At 39.4% G+C, this 14,738-nt stretch overlaps 1 protein-coding gene across 2 annotated transcripts in view; it reads right to left on the bottom strand.

Moving 5' to 3' along the window:
* Positions 1-14,738, bottom strand: part of NCOA1 (nuclear receptor coactivator 1) — a 282,993-nt gene that overhangs the window by 167,091 nt on the left and 101,164 nt on the right. Inside the window, exon 1 of one of the 2 annotated variants that reach the window (XM_033176432.1) lies at positions 578-596. The exons of the other annotated variant lie outside the window; for it this stretch is intronic. The gene's annotated coding sequence lies outside the window, so the exon portion shown is untranslated. Of the gene's footprint in view, positions 1-577; positions 597-14,738 lie in introns of those variants that run through there. 2 annotated transcript variants of the gene reach the window in all.

Raw genomic sequence — 14,738 nt, 5'->3', positions numbered from 1 at the left:
CTCTGGAATTAGAATTATTACTTGTATTTAAGTAACAATTCTGCTACCCACTAGCTATATAAACTTGAATAATTTAATTTCTCTGTGCTTTGATTTGCTAATCTCTAAAATGAGAATACAAGTGGTAGCTATAGGATTCTTGTGAATAATAAATGACAAGATATGTGAAGGACAAGATATATGAATGGAGCCTAGCACATAACAATATTGATACTAAGCTAGAATTAGTGCATGCTTACAATATATGTTACCTTATCTTCAATAGCATTAGGTTTTATTATTTAATTATCTAAGTTTACATGAAGAAATAATTAACTTTTTCTGTGTCGGTGGTTCTCAAACTTGTAATGCATCAGAATTATCTAGGAGGCTTTTAAACATACCCACAAGCCCTGCACCTTAGAGATTCTGACATGTAGGTGTGGGGTGGGCTTTAGAAATCATTCTTTTGAAAATTTTCCCAGAGGATTCCCACTCCCTGGGATATGAGAATATGCTGGGCTAGAGATCTTAAAACATTTCTATTTTAAACATCTGATATAAAGAATGAAAATGGGCTAGGCACAATGACTCATACCTGTAATCCCAGCACTTTGGGAGGCCGAGGCAGGCAGATCACTTGAGCCCAGGAGTTCAAGAGTAGCCTGAAAAACATGACAAAACCGTCTCTCCAAACAAAACAAAATAAAAACAAAAAAGTAGCCAGGTGTGGTGGTGTATACCTGTAGTTCTAGCCACACAGGAGGTTGAGGATCCCCTGACCCTGGGTGGTTGAGGCTGCATGCAGTAAGCTGTGATCACATTACTGCACAACAGCCTGGATAACAGAATGAGACCCCATTATCAAAAAAAAAAAAAAAAAAAAGGAATGAAAATGAATCAAGGCAATAGGCAGAAAAGCAAGTAATGAAGCTTCCAGATACTCCTGGGGCATGTAAGAATCCTAGTAACCTAGAGTTGGAAAGGATTGAGAAAAAAGTTTAGTCCTCTGAAGTCAGGTAAGACACCATCAGACAAAGACAAGGCCCAAGAAGGACAATAACACCAGAAAAAGGGTAAATTCAAACATTAAAAACATCTTCAAAGGCAAACATCAAAGAAAAGTAACCTCTTGGCCTTACCAAAGGCATCATGGCCTGGATCATCTATGCTATGTGGATAGTCCTAAAAAACAAAAGTCGGGGTGCAGCAGGACCTTCTCTGCTTCAAGCCCAGGCAGATCTCCAGGCAACTGGAGCACCCATTCACTTGGATCAGCAGGCTGAGCCAGCCTACTCTCCCTATGCCAAGACCATGGTAAAGCAGGGCACTCTCTGCCCCATTCCCGGGCATAGCTTCAGGCAGTCAGAGGACCTGTTTGCCTGGATTGCCAGCCTGAGACACCCCATCTTTCCTGTGTAGAGACTGTGGTACAGCAGGGCCCTCTGCACTCTGTACCCAGGCAGATCTCCAGGTACCTGGAGCACCCACTCTCCTGGATTAAGAGTTCAGGCCTCCACCCCTGCCTGTGCAGAGAACTTGGGGCCAAGGAGGTTTCCCAGCTCCATGCCTACGACTACCTCTGGGTGCTTGGTGACTGCCCACTGGCTTCTCCCTCAGTGTTAGTGATTGTGCCTGCCATCAGGGGACTGTAGGTGGCCTGGCCCCACCCATCTTGCTTCCCACTTCCCTGGGGCTGAGCAGGGAGCTCAGGCCACTGTGCACTCCACATATCAGCCCAATGCCTGAGGCAACAGAGAGCTTCTTCCTGTAAACAAGCATCAAGTGTATAGCTAGCCACACTGGCTACAGCTAAGTGATCTTACTCATAAGCGCCATCTACTGGCTTGTAGGTCAAAACCTACAGCCCAGTATAAAATCTGCCCAAAGAAGTATATAAGGCTATAGAAACAAAGCCAAAAGATGCTACCCAGCATTCTCTACAATCATATCCCCTAGGGAGTTGGGGAAAGGAAAGGGAAAGAAAAAAAATATTACAGGGATAGGAAAAGAAAAACAAAAAAATCTTACCTGCATGAAAGTAATTACAAAAGTGCCAGTGTTTCCAGATGAGAAAGAACCAGTGTAAGAATTCTGGCCAAACAAAAAACCTGAATGTAGTGACACCACTTGATAATCACACTAGCTCTCCAGCAACGATCCCTAACCAAAATGGAAACTCAGAAATGACAGATAAAGAATTCAAAGCATGAATTACAAGGAAGCTCATTGGGATCCAAAAAAAGGTTGAAAATCAACACAAAGAAACTTGTAAATCATTCTAAGAAATGAACGAGGCAATAAACACCTTAAAAAGAAGTCAATCAGAACTTCTGGAATTGAAAACTCACTTAAGGAATTTCAAAATATTAGGGAAAGATTTATCAATAGACTGGACCAAGCAGAAGAAAGAATTTCAGAGCTTGAAGACTGATCTTTTGAACTGATCTAGTCAGATAAAAATAAAGAAAAAAGAATTCAAAAAAACGAACAAAGTCTTTAAGAAATATGGGATTATGTAAAGCAACCAAACCTACTAATTGCTTGCATTCCTGAGATGGAGAAAAAGAAAACAACCTGGAAAACATATTTGAGGGAATAATTCAAGAAAATTTCCCTAATCTTGCAAGAGAGGTAGACATCCAGTTACAAGAAATTCAGAGAACACCTGTGAGATACTACACAAAACAAACATCACCAAGACAAAAAATCACAAAACAATTCAAGGTCAATGCTAATGAAAAAATCTTAAAGGCAGTCAGAGAAAAAGGTCAGAGGAAACCCCATCAGGCTAGCAGTGGACTTCTCAGCAGAAACTGTGTAAGATTGGGGGCCTATTTTCAGCATTCTTAAAGTAATTCCAACCAAGAATTTAATATCCTGCCAAACTAAGCTTCATAAGCAAAGAAGAAATAAAATCTTTTCCAGACAAGCAAGCGCTACAGAATTCGTTACCACTAGACCAGTCTTACAAGAGATCCTTAAGGGAATTCTAAACATGGAAATTAAAGAAAAATAACCTCCAACCACAAAAACACAAGTAAGCACACAGCTCACAGACCCTATAAAGCAACCACAGAATAGAAACTACAAAGTGACTAGCTAACAACTTCACAATAGGATCAAAACCTCACATATCAATATTAACCTTGAATGTAAATGGTTTAAATGCCCCACTTAAAAGGCACAGAACTGAATTGGATTAAAAACAACAACAACAACACACACCCATCTATCTGTTGCCTTCAAGAGACCCATCCCACATATAACAATACCCATGGGCTCAAAGTAAACGGTTGGAGCAAGATCTATCATGCAAATGAAAAACAAAAAGGAGCAGGGGTTGCAATTCTTACATCATATAAAAGAGACTTTAACAGTAAAAAAAGCACAAAGAAGGACATTACATTACAATAAAGGGTTCAATTCAACAAAAAGACTTAACTATCCTAAATATAAACCTACCGGACACTGGAGCACCAACTCATAAAACAAAAAAAGGGAATGCTTATACATTGTTAGTGGGAATGTAAATTACTTCACCCACTGTGGAAAGCAATATGGAGGTTTCTCAAAGAACTTACAACAGAACTACCATTTGGCCCAGCAAACACAATACTACGTACATATCCAAAAGAATATAAATTGTTATGCCAAAAAGACACATGCACTCTTATGTTCATTGCAGCACTCTTTACAATAGCAAAAACATAGAGTCAACCTAGATGCCCAATAGTAGATCAGACAAATTAAATGTGGCACACGTATACCAGGAAATATTATGCAGCTGTAAAAGAGAATAAAATCACGCCACTTGCGACAACATGGATGCAACTGGAGGCCATTATTCTAAGCAAATTAACACACAGGAACAGGAAACCAAATACTGCATGTTCTCATTTATGAGTGGGAACTAAACATTGGGCACTCGTGGACTTAAAGATGGCAAAGACAGACACTGGGACTAACAGAGCAGGGAGGGAGGGATGGGAGCAAGGGTTAAAAAATTAACTGTTGGGTACTATGCTCACCACCTGGGTGACAGGGTCATTCATACCCCAAACCTCAGCATTACACAATATACCCATGTAACAAACCTGCACATGTACCCCCTGAATCTAAAATAGAAGTTAAAATTTTTTTTAAGGGGAGAATTTCAAGTTAAAACCTATGTTCATAGACCCCTAAACTCCAAGCTCATAGTAAAAGGAAATAAAAAAATCTTCCCTGGAGGAACACACTGTGAACCCAAGTCTAAAGAGTTACCACAGTTACACAGGGTTTCAATTAAAAAAAGAAGTTCATGATTCAAAAAAAAAATAAGGCACTAGGCTGGGCGCGGTGGCTCATGCCTGTAATCCCAGCACTTTGGGAGGCTGAGGTGGGCGGATCACGAGGTCAGGAGATCAAGACCATCCTGATTAAGCTGTGAAACCCCGTCTCTACTAAAAATATAAAAATAAAATTAGCCAGGCGTGGTGGTGGGCGCCTGTAGTCCCAGCTACTCAGGAGGCTGAGGCAGGAGAATGGCGTGAACCTGGGAGGTGGAGCTGGCCGTGAGTGGAGATCGCGCCACTGCACTCCAGCCTGGACGACAGAGCAAGACTCCGTCTCAAAAAAAATAAATAAATAAATACGGCACTATTAGAAAGAGCCAGAGAAAACAAATTTTGTAGTAAAATTTCAGATATTAGAATTATCAAATACAGAATATTAAATATGTTTAATATATTAAGAGAAAAAGATGGAACAAATCAAAAATACTAGTAAAGCTCGAGATAATATAAAAAATGAACGGGCAAATATGAAATATAAGCAAATAGAACTACAAGAATTGAAAAACATCACAAGTAAAGTCATAATGGAAGAAGTAAATAAACAGAGTCAGTGAACTGTTACGCAGAAATGACAAAACTATTTAGAATGCAGCTTACAGGCCGGGCGCGGTGGCTCACGCCTGTAATCCCAATACTTTGGGAGACTGATGCAGGCGGATCATGAGGTCAGAAGATCAAGACCAACCTGGCTAACGCGCTAAAACCCTGACTCTTCAAAAAAAAAAGAAAAAAAAAAAAATTAGCCGGGCGTGGTGGCAAGCGCCTGTAGTCCCAGCTATTCCGTAGGCTGAGGAGGAGAATTGGTGAACTGGGAGGCGGAGGTTGCAGTGCACGGAGATAGCGCCACTGCACTCCAGCCTGGGTGACAGAGTGAGACTCTACCAAGTGATGAAGGTTAATTTAACACCATCAGTGATGTCATGGATATTACGTGCCCCCTAAAATGATGTGATGAGAAAGGCCTTTCCTTTCTATGTTAGTTTTCCTACAACCCCACAAGGAAAACATGAGACAAACACCGACAGAGAGAATATCTGTCCAGTACTCCTCAAGAGGAAAAATCAAGGTTACAAAAATAAAGAAAACCAGAAAGTGTCATAGACTAGAGGAGACTGGGAAGACATGACAATTAAATACAATGTGATACTCTGGGAACCCTGGACAGAAAGAGGATATAGGATATAAATAAAACAAACAAACAAACAAAAAACAATTAAAAAAAAAACCTGTTGAAATCGAAATAAGGTCTAAGGTTCAGTGAGCCGGTGTCAGTTTCTTAGTTTTGACAAATGTACCTAATGGGAAAACTGGCCAGGTGTGGTGGCTCATGCCTATAATCCCAGCACTTGGGGAGGCTGAGGCGGGCAGATCACGAGGTCAGGAGATAGAGGCCATGCTGGCTAACACAGTGAAATCCCCTCTCTACTAAAAATACAAAAAAATAGCACGTGCCTGTAGTCCCAGCTACTCAGGAGGCTGAGGCAGGAGAACTGCTTGAACACCACAGGTGGAGGTTGCAGTGAGCAGAGAAAGTGACATTGCACTCCAGCCTGGGAGGCAGAGCGAGATTCTATCTCAAAATGATAATAATAATAATAATGGAACTGGGTGATCTTATTGACAGTATTTTAAAAAGTATTTTAAAAGTCATTTCAAATGGGAATTCAATATACTATTCTTGCAACTCTTCTGTAAATCTAAAATTACTGCTAAAATTTCTGAAAGATGACACAAGAAGACATGAAAAGACTAAACAATCCCATAGTCATGAAGGAAACTAAAGCAATAATTTACAATCTTCTCTAAAACTACGAGTTAGTTTTGCTTAAAAGTACAACATTTGGTGACTAAGCGATAAACTTACTTAGAATCAACTCCAAACAGGCTTTGTTTTGTATTCTTGGTATAAGATTGTCCTGCTTTAAAGGTGTATTGTATGGTATTACATAAGAAAATACAGGTATGAAAAAGAAAAATGAATTCAACCATAATAATTTTTTAAAATCTCACAAAGAAAGTTGAGTTTTACCAAACTCAAAGAACAATTTCAGTCTTATGTAAACTCTTTAAGAAAGAGAAAATATTCATTCCCCAACTCATTTTATGAAGCCAGTATAACCTTAATACCAAAACCAAATAGTGTAAGAAATGAAAATAAGTAAGTCAATCTCACTTTTTTTTTTTGAGGCGGAGTCTCGCTCTGTCTCCCAGGCTGGAGTGTAGTGGTGCGATCTCCGCTCACTGCAAGCTCTGCCCCCTCCCACCAAGGGTTCACGCCATTCTCCTGCCTCAGCCTCCCGAGGAGCTGGGACTACAGGCGCCCGCCACTACGCCCCGTTAATTTTTTGTATTTTTAGTAGAGATGGGGTTTCACCGTGTTAGCCAGGATGGTCTTGATCTCCTGACCTCGTGATCCGCTCGCCTTGGCCTCCCGAAGTGCTGGGATTACAGGCGTGAGCCACCGCGCCCGGCCAGTCTCACTCTTGATCATAGATGCAAAACTGTACATAAAACACAAGTATCCCTCATAATTCAAAACTCAACACAGAAAATGACTATAGCAAATTTTATTAAAGATATAGCTGATATCCTGTTATTCCAACTTATCTTACTTAATAAAATATAAATATCAAATAGACTCAAAAAAAAAAAAAAAAACACAGTATCCCTCACTGTTCATATTCTAACTACTGACTCTCCAAAATTCAGGGTTTCCCAAATTATGCAATACAACATCTGTCTGACACCAAATAATTTCAAAATTAAATAGTACCACTTTCCTTTCAATGACATATTATCCTTATAAATCTAAGTTTATGGTAGTTGCTGTGAAAAAGAACATCCCTGCCAGGTGCAGTGGCTCACAAGGTCAGGAGATCGAAACTATCCTGGCTAACACGGTGACACCCCGTCTCTACTAAAAATATAAAAAATTAGCCAGGCGTGGTGGCGGGCACCTGTAGTCCCAGCTCCTCGGGAGGCTGAGGCAGGAGAATGGTGTGAACCCGGGAGGCAGAGCTTGCAGTTAAAAGAGATTGCCCCACTGCACTCCAGCCTGGGCGACAGAGCGAGACTCTGTCTCAAAAAAAAAAAAAAAAAAGAAAAGAAAAAAAGAAAAAGAGCATCCCTGAGTGAAAATCAACACGGAACAAGAAGTGAGCATGACAACGGCAATGCCTTATCTGATTCCAAGGTTTGAGAAGTTATGCATTGCTCTGAGGTGCACACATATCCCATTAGCAAGGGACTGTGGTTATTTACAATTAAAATAAAAATATATTGAATTTATGTGTATGATTTTTTCAAATAACTAACAAGTTATAAGGACATACATACTAACTTGTTTGAAACTAAATAAATGTAGCTGTTAGGTATTTCTTTGATTTGAGGATACCATGAACTGGAAAGTTTGGGAGTATCTGAAATACTCATATAACATGGTATTTCTCACTATCCAAACTAGGACTGAAAAAAATGGAGATAGCAAAAATACTTCAAACTGAAGAAAGTGATGAACAAAAGATTAATACATCTCATGACCAAGCTGAGTTTATGCTAGAAATACAAGTGCAGTTTAACATTATGAAAGCATGAGGTCAGGCGTTGTGGCTCACGCCTGTAATCCCAACACTTTGGGAGGCCGAGGCGGGTAGATAACCTGAGGTCAGGAGTTCGAGCCCAGCCTGCCCAACATGGCGAAACCCTGTCCCTACTAAAAATACAAAAATTAGCTGGCATGGTGGCAGGCGTCTGTAATCCCAGCTACTTGGGAGGCTGATACAGGAGAATCTCTCAAACCCGAGAGGTGGAGGGAGGTTGCAGTGAGCCAAGATTGCACCACTGCACTCCAGCCTCGGCAACAGAGACTCTGTCATCAAATAAATAATAATAATAAAAATAAAAAAATAAAAATTATGAAGGTATAAATATCATTCACAAGATTAAGAAAACAAAAGGGAAATCCCAAATGTTCATCTCAATCATTACTGGTAAAACGTTAGATTAAACTCAGCATTCCTGATAAAATAAAAAAAAAAACCTTAAAGAGAACCTCCTTGCTTCATAAAGGTAATATAGAGAACACAGAATACACTGTAGACACCTGTGAAATACATGAGGCATGCTCTTTAAAATTACAAATAACACTCATTAATCCCCACTTCTATCCAACACTGTACAAGTCTAGCCAGCACAGTAACAGGTAGGAAAAGGTATAGGAATTGGTATGAAAGAAACAAAACTTGGCCAAAAGATAGGAGAAGAGAAACTAAATGATAATGCATGGCAGATTTTTGTGGGCCAGGCCTAAAAGTGGCATAGATTACTTCTACTCTATGGCATAGATTACTTCTCACTCTTGATCATAGATGCAAAACTGTACATAAAACACAAGTATCCCTCATAATTCATTCTACTGACTAGAATTCATTTACATGGCCATTCCGGATGCAAGAGAGGTGGAAAATTCAACCTAACTCTGTGCCCTGGAAGGAGAGGAAATTTTCAGTGTATATCTAGCCACCTTCTGCCACAAAACAAAATGGAAAATAATTTGGCATTATCTGAAATTGAATATGCACAAACCCCATAACTCAGCAATTCTACTTCTAGGAAGAGATAATTTTGCACATGCATACCACAAAATCAGTTTAAGAATACTCATCGCTCAGTTGTTCATAGCAGAAAAAAACAATGTATCAATCAACAATAGAACAAGTTGTCACATACCCATAACTGAATAGTATAAAGCCAGGAAAATAAATGTCCTACAGAGCAACATGTTCAAAAAGGTAAGACACAGATAGTAGAAGAACACATACAATATACAGGCATACCTCCTTTTATTGCACTTTGACTTACTGGGCTTTGCAGATACCGTGTTTTTTATAAATTGAAGGTTTGTGGCAACCCTGATCCAAACAAGTCTATTGGTGCCATTTTTCCAAAAGCATGTGTTCACTTTGCGCCTCTGTGTCACATTTTGGAAAATCTCATAATATCTAAAACTTTTTCATTATTATTATCTCTTTTATGATGATCTGTAATCAGTGATCTTTGGTGTTACTACTATAATTGTTTTGGGGCACCATGAACATGTAAGCCCATATAAGGCAGTGAACTTAATCAACAAATGTATATGTTCTAACTGTTCCACCAAACCAGCCATCTCCCTATTACCTGAGACATGCTAATACTAAAATTAGGTCAATTAATAACCCTACAATAGCCTTTAACTGTTCAAGTGAAAGAAAGAGTCACATGCCTCTCACTTTAACTCAAAAGCTGGAAATGATTAAGCTTAGAGAGAAAGGCACATCAAAAGCCAAGACAGGCTGGAACTAGGCCTCTTACACCAGTCAGCGAAGTTGTGAGTGCAAAGGAAAAGTTCTTGAAGGAAATTTAAAGTGCTACTCCAGTGAACACACTTAACAGTAAGACAGCAAAACAGCCTTGTTGCTCATATGGGTCTAGTTTTAGTGGTCTGGATAGACTAAACCAGCCACAGCATTCCCTTATGCCAAAACCTAATCCAGAGCAAGACCCCCAACTATCTTCAATTCTATGAAGACAGCGAGATGAGGAAGCTGCAGAAGTTTGAAGCTAACAGAGATTGGTTCATGATGGTTAAAGAAGCTGTCTCCATAACATAAAAGTGCAAGGTAAAGCAGCAAGTGCTGATGGAGATACTGCAGCAAGTTATCCAGAAGATCTAACTATGATGAAAGTGGCCACAGTAAACAGCAGATTTCAATGTAGATGAAACAGCCTTCTATTTGGAAGAAGATGCCATTCAGGACTTTCATAGTTAGGAGACATCAATACCCAGGTTCAAAGCTTCAGAGGACAGGCTAACTCTTAACTCTTATTAGTGGCTAATGCAGCTGGCGACTTTAAGGTAAAGACAGTGGCCGGGCGCGGTGGCTCAAGCCTGTAATCCCAGCACTTTGGGAGGCCGAGACGGGCGGATCACGAGGTCAGGAGATCGAGACCATCCTGGCTAATATGGTGAAACCCCGTCTCTACTAAAAAATACAAAAAACTAGCCGGGCGACGAGGCGGGCGCCTGTAGTCCCAGCTACTCGGGAGGCTGAGACAGGAGAATGGCGTGAACCCGGGAGGCGGAGCTTGCAGTGAGCTGAGAGCCGGCCACTGCACTCCAGCCTGGGCAGCAGAGCAAGACTCCGTCTCAAAAAAAAAAAAAAAAAAAAGACAGTGTACAGTGACATTCCAAATATCCTATGGCCATTAAGAATTATGTCTAATTTACTCAGCCTGTGTGCTATAAATAGGACAACAAATACTAGATGACAGCATGTCTGTTTATAGCACGGTTTAATGACTATTTTAAGCCCACTGTTGAGACCTACTGCTCAGAAAAAAAGATTCCTTTCAAAATGTTACTGCTCATTCACAATGTACCTTGCCACCCAAGAACTCTGATGGAGATAGACAAGGAGATTAATGTGTTTTTCTGCCTGCTAGCATAACATCCACTCTGCAGCCCATGGATCAAGGAGTAATTTTAACTATCAAACCTTATTATTTAAGAAATACATTATATAAGGCTATAACTGCCATAAATAGTAATTCCTCTGATGGATCTGGGCAAAGTAACTAAAAACCTTCTAGAAAGGCTTCATCATACTGGATGCCATTAAGAACATTCGTGATTCATGGGAGATCAAATATCAACATTAACAGGAGTCTGGAATAGATTGGTTCCAACCATCATGGATGACTTTTATGGCTTCAAGACTTCAGTAGAGGAACTAACTGCAGATATGGTGAAAACAACAAGAGAACTAGAATTCAAAATGGAGCCTGAAAAGTGACTAAATTGCTGCAATCTCATGATAAAACATTAATGGATAAGGAGATGCTTCTTATGAATAAGCAAAGAAAGTGGTTTTTAAAGATGTTATCTACTCCTGGTGAAGATACTGTGTGAACACTGGTGAAATGACAACAAAGGATTCAGAGTATTACAGAAACTTGGTAAAGCAGTGGCTGAGTTTGAGAAGACTAACTCCAACTTTGAAAGAAGATATACTGTGGGTAAAAAATGCTATCAAATAGCATCACATGTTACAGAGAAATCTTTTGTGAAAGGAAGAGCCAATCGATGCTGCAAACTTCATTGTCTTAAGAAATTGCCACAAGCATTCCAATATTCAGCAACCACCATTCTGATTAGTCAGCAAGCATCAACACTGAGGTAAGACCCTCTACCAGCAAAGATTATGACTCACTGAAGGCTCACATAATTGTTAGCAATTTTCAGCAATAAAGTATGTTTTAATTAAGGTATGTACATTATTTTTTAGAAATGCTATTGCACACTTTAGATAGACTATGGCATAGCATAAATGTAACTTTTATAAGCACTGGGAAAGCAAAAAATGTGTGTGATTCACTTTATTGCAATATTTGCTTTATTGTGGTAGTCTGGAACTGAACCCACAATATCGTGTAGGTATGTCTTACCATTTTTATAAAGTTTGATAAAATAAGTGGGTCAACAGATAATTTAGGCATAGATACATATGCAGTAAAACCTTTTTTAAAATCAAGAGCATAACAGTCAAAATTCAGCATAGTGTTCACACACTGGGGAACAGTGCAGGAAGAGGAATACGTTGAGAGAGGCTTACACAGGGAGTTTCCACAGTATTGGTAAAATTCCATTTCTGAGGCTGATGTACATGACACTGCTTAGTTCACATTAACATACTAAACAATGTTTTTATATCTACTTTTATATGGAGGGTAACAAATTTTTATAAGATGATACAAGAGATTGGAGAATATTTTATTTAAAATGTTTTAAATAATATTTAAATATTTTATATAAAAATAACTTAAAATTTTAATTTAACCTTACTTCTTATTAGCCAAAATATATTGATTGTCTTGATTACCTAAAGAAATATTCAAGAAAGTGCTAGTTACTACATAAATTTAGAAAATAATTTAGAGTTTATTTTTTAAAACTTTACTGTTGCCAGGCGCAGTGGCACATGCCTGTAATCCCAGCTCTTAGGCAGGCAGACTGCTTGAGCTGAGAAGTTTGAGACCAGCCTGGGCAACATAGTGAGAACCCATATCTACAAAAAATTTAAAAATTAGCCAGGTGTGGTGGCGCACCCCTGTAGTCCCAGCTACTGGGGGAGGCTGAGGTGGGCGAACTGCTTGGGCCTGGGAGGTCAAGGTTGCAGTGACCTGAGATTACGCCACTGCACTCCAGCCTGGGTGACAAACTGAGACCCTGTCTTTACTTTAAACTTGCTAAACTTTACTACTTAACAATCCAATTACTTGTTGCTAGTCTTCCCCAATCACGTGTCTTGTCAGCAAATTGTAGTTAATATCTCTGACAGTTACATTAAGTTCCAGTGTTCTTCCTAAATTTTAATTATAATGAGTATTTTTTGAAACGACAGAAGTAACAAGAAAAAATTAAACGGTAAAGGCATAATAATTCTTTTTTTTTTTTCTTTTTTTTATTTTTTCTTTTTTTTTTATTTTTTATTTTTTATTTTTTTTTTTATTATACTTTAAGTTCTAGGGTACATGTGCATGACGTTTATATCATGTATAACTCCCCAATGCAATCCCTCCCTCCTCCCCCCAAGGCATAATAATTCTAACCAAGATTAAACTACCTGATAAGGAAGGAATTCTTGTATTTTGACCTCCGGTAAACAAAGGAGGAAGGGGCCAGGCGCAGTGGCTCACGCCTGTAATCCCAGCACTTTGGGAGGCCAAGGGAGGTGGAGAGACTGAGCTCAAGAGTTCATGACCAGCCTGGGCAACAGAGTGAAACCCTGTGAAACCCTGTCACTACTAAAAATACAAAAAAAAATTAGCCTGGTGTGGTGGTGTGTGCCTGTAATCCCAGTCCCTCGGAAGGCTGAGGCAGAAGAATTGCTTGAACCCAGGAGGCGGAGGTTGCAGTGAGCTGAGATCATGCCACTGTACTCTAGCCTGGGCAATAGAGCCAGACTCCACCTCAAAAAAAGAAGAAAGAAAGAAAAAAAAGAAAGAAAGGAGGAAGGAGGAGCTGTTTTCTAAAGAATGATCTCTAGAGGAATCCTGATCAATAAAACTGTCAGAAAAAGACATTAAGATGTTATGGATCTGACTAGATGCAGTGGCTCATGGCTTTAATCTCAGCACTTTGGGAGGCAGAGGTGAAAGGACAGCTTGCAGGCAGGAGTTTGAGACCAGCCTGGTCAACATAGTGAGATGTCATCTCTAAAAATTTTTTTAAAAACGTAGCTGGGCATGGTGGTACATATTTGTAGTGCCAGCTATTTGGAAAGCTGAAGTGGGAAGATCACTTGAGCCCAGGAGTTGGTGGTTAAAGTGAGCTCTGACTGTACCACTGCACTCTAGCCTGGGTGACAGAGTGAGGTTCTATCTCAAAAAAAAAAAAAAAAGAAACACCAGAAGATGTTAAAGATCTTTTAAATCCTTTTCTCCTGGTAGTGTTAAAAATGTAGTTTCACTGACTCATTAACTCTTATAAATGAACAGCATTTTTAAAAAAACACTAAAACTATAGAATTGTGTAAAGCTTCCCATGTAAATTGCATGCATATTTTAAACATTCTATTTTTCTAGTAATTTTATGACAAATCTTTACACTACTATTTACATACTGTAAGATAATAACATGTACTGAAACACTGAAAACACAAACTACTTGCAGAGAAAATCAGTTTGACTTGATGAAAACTGAGGTACAGAATATTGTGAGGTAAACAGAATAGTTTTATTTCAGTAATTCACACTCTATGCATATCATATAAATTGCTATGAGTGCAATCCAATGAAGATATTTACTATGAGAGTAGTAACAGTAAGAGGCAATAAGGTTTGGAGGATGGAAATTAGAATAGGGCTTGAGAAACAAGCACAGGAATAAATACTATCACCAAAAGAAACTTCTATCTGGAAAGAAAGCAAAAGGATGTAAGTTCAAGCACAGTGACAATATAAGAATATATCTCTGGCCCAAGGAATATCCCAATTCATGCCATTGTTAGGACTATGGCCAAACAAAATAATGAAAGCAAAGGCATACACAGTATAAGTAACAACAAAATAATAACAAATGGGAAACAAAAAACATAATAATTTCAATGCAGACAGGCACAGTGACTCAAGCCTGTAATCCCAGCACTTTGGGAGGCCAAGGCATGCGGATCACTTGAGCTCAGGAGTTTGAGACCAGCCTGGACAACACGGCAAGACCCCGTCTCTACAAAAAATTAGCAGGGCATGGTGGCACATGCCTATAGTCTCAGCTACTCAAGAGACTGAGGCAGTAGGATGGCTTGGGCCAGGGAGGCAGAGGTTGCAGTGAGCCAACGTCGCACCACCACTGAGCTCCAGCCTGGGCGACAGAGCCAGACCCTG

The sequence above is a fragment of the Trachypithecus francoisi genome, unplaced genomic scaffold, assembly GCF_009764315.1.
Source record: "Trachypithecus francoisi isolate TF-2019V2 unplaced genomic scaffold, Tfra_2.0 Lachesis_group17, whole genome shotgun sequence".
NCBI classification, from domain to species: Eukaryota; Metazoa; Chordata; class Mammalia; order Primates; family Cercopithecidae; genus Trachypithecus; species Trachypithecus francoisi.
Note: the sequence above shows the minus strand (reverse complement) of the source record. Positions and strands in the feature narration are given on the sequence as shown.